This window comes from Mustela erminea, chromosome 17 (genome assembly GCF_009829155.1).
Source record: "Mustela erminea isolate mMusErm1 chromosome 17, mMusErm1.Pri, whole genome shotgun sequence".
In the NCBI taxonomy this organism is placed as follows: domain Eukaryota; kingdom Metazoa; phylum Chordata; class Mammalia; order Carnivora; family Mustelidae; genus Mustela; species Mustela erminea.
Window position 1 is genome coordinate 57,170,490 of NC_045630.1, and position 6,172 is coordinate 57,176,661.

General features: G+C 36.4%; 1 protein-coding gene across 1 annotated transcript in view; it reads left to right on the forward strand.

Moving 5' to 3' along the window:
- SPATA17 (spermatogenesis associated 17) overlaps window positions 1–2,836 on the forward strand; it is a 182,541-nt gene extending 179,705 nt beyond the window's left edge. The window contains exon 11 of the mRNA XM_032317202.1: window positions 2,383–2,836. The gene's annotated coding sequence lies outside the window, so the exon portion shown is untranslated. The remainder of the gene's footprint in view (window positions 1–2,382) is intronic.
- Window positions 2,837–6,172: the final 3,336 nt, after the last annotated feature.

The following is a 6,172-nucleotide window of genomic DNA, read 5'->3' on the forward strand; positions in this document are numbered from 1 at the left end:
ATTCTGAGCTAATAGAAAAACATAGTGCCAAGCAGAATTGTGGTTTCAAAGGTGTATAAAGTACCATTGCATATGGGAACATTTATCTAGTATTTGAGATTCACAGTATGTCGTAGTGGAAATAAAATTTTTCATATTTGTGTATGACTTCAGATGTTAGTTCAGAAATATAGCCTGAAAGAAATCAGAGAGAGCGATAAACCATGAGAGACTCTGGACTCTGGAAAGCACACTAAGGGTTACAGAGGGGAGGCGGGTGAGCGGGGAAAGGGTAACCTGGTGATGGGTGTTAATAGGGCATGTTTTGTGATGAGCACTGGGTGTTATATGCAACTAATGAATCATTGAACACTGCATCAGAAACTAATGATTAGTATATGTTGGCTAACTGAACATAATAAAAAGAAAAGATACAGTCTGTTTATAACGGGGAAAGGTTGAGAACAATATGAATACTCGGTATATGGTAAGTTAAATAAGACAAACACAAAACTATGAAGACATTAAAAATGTTAACAAAGATCTTTACCTATTAATTTGAAAAATGCCTTTATTTCTAAGAAAAGAAGGCTGAATTCAAAAGGTTGTGTAGTATGACTCCTTTAAAAAAAGGGGTGCGTGAGTGTGGGTGTGTGTGTATACACATACATATATAATGTGTATATATGTATAAAAACACACTTGAATGTGCTTACTTGTATATTATATGTATATGTATACATTCTTATAGGGCAAAATGTTAATGATAGTTATCTTTAGCTAGTGAGATTATGATTGCCTTTCCTTTTTGGGTGATACTTCTTTGTAGTATCATTTTATAAAATTTGTATCTAATCAGACAAAAACAAAGTGTTAAAACAGAATACTCCAATAGGGACTACTTGCTCTTGTCTACCAATTACAAAAACATCTTGACTTTATTCTATTCGATCATAATAATTTAGAGACAATTATCTTCTTTTTCTGAAGACAAAAGAATTACTTGCTAAATTATTTATAAAGAAGACAGGGATGAGTAACAAATGTTTCACATTACTTTTAATTAAAAAGAGTGCACAATGCACAGATATGTGACAGAAATATGTGATAGAAATTTAAAAAAATGTTTGCTAACGCTTCTCTTGGATTTTTAACTATTTTGTAAATTGAAAATATTATCAAAATGTCATCTCCCCTTCTTGGAAAGGAAATTAATGTCTACTGTTTAATTTTGGTAAGTGAAGGGTAGCAGCCTTAGCTGAGGCTCTCCTATTAAGATTTAATTTCACCAAATACAACAAAGTGCTTCTGTTCTTTGTAAAGAAGGCCAAGACGGGGACACTCACACCAAAGTGTTGAATAAAGATGCCATAGTAATTTTTAGAGCTATCTATTTGATTGCTTCAGCTTCAAGGTAGTTCATCACTTCACTATAATTCACCCAACATTGCCTCTTACACCCACACTACGTTTTCCCATCAGTCCGATTAGAATAGTGATGCCTTTACCAGATTAATCTTTCTTTCCATAGCGTGCCTGTGTTTAGGATAAACAGAGCCTACACTGCCCAATTTGATTAATACACTAAGATTTCCGCCACTGAAATTGCTGAGAATGAATTAGATTTTAAACACACACACATTTTAAAATCTCTTCTCTGCCTAGAATATGACTCTTAGTTTCTTTAATTTTTCTTTGTAACTAATGGGTCATTTTTGTAACCTTTGATAGTTTCTTAAAGGTGGCTTGGTTGAAATCAGATTGTACTGTGTTGCATCGAGGGCGTGAATTGCTTTGCTGTCTTTTTAGCTACATTCATCTTTCCAGGCAGAAGAGTCTCTTTAAGGATTTGAGTGAAGAAAACTTAGCAAAGTGAGGTGAATCACTGGTTAATCTGGCATTGATGTGAGCTTTCTTGCATTACGTGTTCCTTAAGTTTTTCACATTCTTCTTTGTGATGGGCTTTGGTCCAGGCTATCTTTCTGCTAAAGTGTGGTTCAACTTTGAGACCAGATGAATTAAGTTTTAATTAAATTATGCATGAAAACCAATGCACTACCCCCCACCTTTTCACAGGAATTTGGCATATAAATGACTCAAATAGCTGAGAAAAAATTAAAATGAAAAATAGGTTTGGTTAGCACCTGAATTAGGGAACAGGTGAAATTCTATTACCTTTTTCCGGAAGAAATGAGGTCTTAGCAACTGTGTAAGGAAAAAGAAGCTATATGAAGAGAAAGTAATAACCGGACATGTAATATGTGTGTGTGTGTGTGTGTGTGTGTGTGTGTGTGTGTGTATCTGCCTGTTGGGAGGGGGGAGTTTTTTAATTCGACAAGAGAAATGATTAAATATTGTCACTCAGTTTGACACTACGTGAATTTATAACCCTTTCCAATTTAGTCATAATGAATTAGCAAAAAAAAAAAAAAAAGAAGAAGAAGAAGTAGAAGAAAGAAAGAAACAAACAAAACCTAAGATTTCTTTAGTATCTTCTTCTTGACTCTGTGGTCCTTTGAATAAAGATGATACAACAACCCACTTGCTGATAGGAAGACATTCTGCTGTGTTTCTCCATGACTGAGGCACATGGGCTGAGCATCCCATGTGTCTAATGGCACACACCATCAGCTTTGGTTACTAGTACCTGCAGCAGTGTAGAATGAGGTTAGAGAATAGGATAATTCCAGAAGATAAGAGTCAAATCACAGCACAGCCTCTCAGACTTTCCACTGAGCCAGCTCTCAGGGAAGAAGACTTAAATAGAGAATTTGAGAACTCATCTTACTGGGTTCTTTTTCTTCTTCTTTTTTTTTTTCCTTAAAATTTATTTATTTATTTATTTATTTGACAGAGCAATCACAAGTAGGCAGAAAGGGAGGCAGAAAGAGGAGGGAGCAAGCTCCCTACTGAGCAAAGAGCCCGATGCAGGACTCTATCCCCAGGACCCTGAGATCATGAACTGAGGCTTAACCCACTGAGCCACCCAGGTGCCCCTCTTTTTCTTCTTTCATTGTACTCTTTTTTTTTTAGAAAATAAAAGAAGACCAAATGTAAAAATGAGGTTAAGGTGTGAAGTGAGTGTGCAGTAGAAGACCCCCACTGCCTGGAATCCTGGATTCTACTACTGTGGCTGCTGAGTAACCTTGACAGAAGTCTCTTAACCTCTGAAGTGTTTCTCTTTCTGTCTGACTCTCTCTATCCTGCCCTCTTTCTCTCTCATTTGTCCAAAGGAGAAATTGCAAACATCATTGGTTCATTCAAACATTTTATAGTTCTAAAAGTAAAATAAAAACATATCTTACAAAAAATATATATTTAATCCATACTTCTTATAGTGATTCAATAAACTATAATATTTTACATCCAACTGCTCATAAATTAATTATAGTGTGGATCTCTGTACACACAGTGTGTGGATAGTGGGTCTTCTCCCTCCAAGAACATCTGTCAACAACTACAGCCCCTGGTGATCAAAAGTGCCATAAATGGCTCCACTGAAGTGGCCCTATTCTGACCCCATTGCCCTCGTCACAACTGATGAGACCAGTTTGGTTATCCAAGTTGAGTGCAGCCAACATGTAAGTGTGAATGATGAATGGTTTGAAATATGAATGGCATGAAGTGGTTTGGTGTGAGAGCTCTAGCTTAAGGAAGATGAGGACCCATCAGACCAATTAGAACCCCCTCAGGACACTGAACTTGCAACAGACATAGACCAGTAGGTGTGGGACCAGAAACATAGTCTCCCTTAAATAGAGAAGACATTTGTGGGTCCCTGCTGCAAAGAGAGTGAAAAGACAGTCTAGTACTAGGGTTTTACCCAGTACATTGTATTCACCTAGTAAGTGTTTTCCGAATGAAAAACAAGTATCTGGTTAAGTTGTGAAAGTTTAGAGTACACCTTCTAACCCTTTGAATATTTCATAGCATTAGCAATGTATTAGGTATTTTAGGTGCTGGGTGAGTATTTATTGATTATGACTTTAGCACAAATTCAGAAGACAGTTGGTTTGTATTAGAAAGTCTGAACATTGCTCATTTCAAAGCTACGTAGCAAGTCTTGTGATTCAGTCCATAATCTTGCCCTTGTCTGTATGATAGGCTAAGCTGGAATTTTAAAACTGTTTAATGCAATGAGGGAATTATTCAAGGAATTAATATTTGTGAAGTTGTATAGGAAACATTCACTTTTAAAACAGTTAACATTGATTTAGAGCCAAATTTGGTGGTGCACCAGGGTGGCTCAGTCAGTTAAGACTCTGCCTTAAGTGCAGTTCATGATCTCAGAGTCCTGAGATGGAGCCCCAGTGGGCGCCCTGCTCAATGGGGAGACTCCTTCTCTCTCTTCCTCTGCCCCTCCCCACCTCAATTATAATTGAGGAGAGCAATCTGTTTAATCTGGAAAACTACTTTGCTGCATCAACTTACGTAAAATCTTCTTTGTTTCTAATATGAGCCACTCAAGAAAGTTAGACATAATGTCTGACCAAAACTAAGTGATAATTTGATTCCCATCTTTTTTTACCAAACTAAATTCTGAATGAATATTGACCCCCATTAAAAACATGAAGAACACTGTGGGTGTTTAAAGGAATATGCCTTGAGAACATTCAGAGTTGGATCACCAGTTCTTCTGAAATCAAAATATGCATCAACTTTGTTATAGTTAATCAAGTAATGTCTCCCCTCCACCAAACTATCTCTAATTTCTTTGAGGTCAAATAACTGTCTCTCATGATGAATGTCCTGTATCCAACATCTAGCAGAGCACCTGGCACACAGTAAAATATCTGTTGTATAAATGTTGTTAAGGAAGTTCCAAAAACCTTTCAAGGAATAGAAGCTATAAAATAGCAAATACTTTCCTAAAATAATGCCTATAATGGCACCACTGCTCATTTGAATGCATACTTTGTGGAATGTTATTTCTAACTGGTCTCATTTATGATAGTTACGTTGTATATGATTTTGGATACACACTTGGATATACAGGAAGTTGGTTGATCCTGAAGTCAGGTTATGATTGCTGCTTGGGTAAAGTGTTCCCTCTAGGAAATAATCTTTCATATCTATAAATTAGTAATTTTCCTTAATTCTCCTTATTTATATAATATACTATTGTGGTTGTAAATTCAAGTTTGCATTCTTTGCTTTTTTAGTTTTTTTTTTAAAGACTTTATTTATTCATTTGAGAGAGAGACACAGAGAGAGCACAAGCACAGGGAGAGGGAGAAGCAGACTCCCTGCTGAGCTGGGAGCCTGATGTGGGGCTAGATCCCAGTACCTGGAGATCATGACCTGAGCCAAAGGCAGATGCTTAACTATCTGAGCCACCCAGGTGCCCCAAGACTGTGTTCTTATTTTAGGGAAATCCAGTATCTTTCTTACTGATTTTATCCCCTTTTTATTCTGGTCCCCTAGATATATAACCTACCTCTCACATCCACACAGTGTCCATTTATGGGCTTATTTTACCTTCAATCACATTTTTTTCCCCTTCAGCTTTTAACTTTGCCCTAATGTTCTCTTCCATTTTACTTTTTCCCCCCTGTAAAATGGCTCAAAACCCTTTAGAAACAAAGTGGGATATTAATAAAATCACAAAATTGTATGTGGAACTTGTCTAATATCATAGTGATGACTAAAAGCAGAATTGCTGAACTAGCAGAGCACACTTGATCCAAGTTCCAGATTATAAAAACCATTACATAGTGGCATCTGCTTTGCTCAGTCATAAGAGCATGTGATCCTTAACCTCCACGTGGTGAGTTCAAGCCCTACAGTGAAGGCAGAGAATAGTTACATAATATATTTTTTTGTTGTTGTTGTTGATTTTTTTTTAATTAATTTTTTATTTTTTATAAACATATATTTTTATCCCCAGGGGTACAGGTCTGTGAATCACCAGGTTTACACACTTCACAGCACTCACCAAAGATATTTTTTAAAATGACATAAAACATCAGAATAAAATTTTGTTGAAAAGTAAGTGAGTGAGTGAGTGAACATAATTTGGGTTGGTCTGTATTCCATGGGTTAAATTCTAGTCTTTAAGCTTATCTAAAACCGCAGCTCAGCCATCTTTTGTGTTACATCTTTAATGATAAACTTCCTAAGTCTTCTACAGTAACTCTTCCTAACTCTTCACTTACCACTGCCAGTGAAGGATTCTAACTGAGAGAAATGGCAT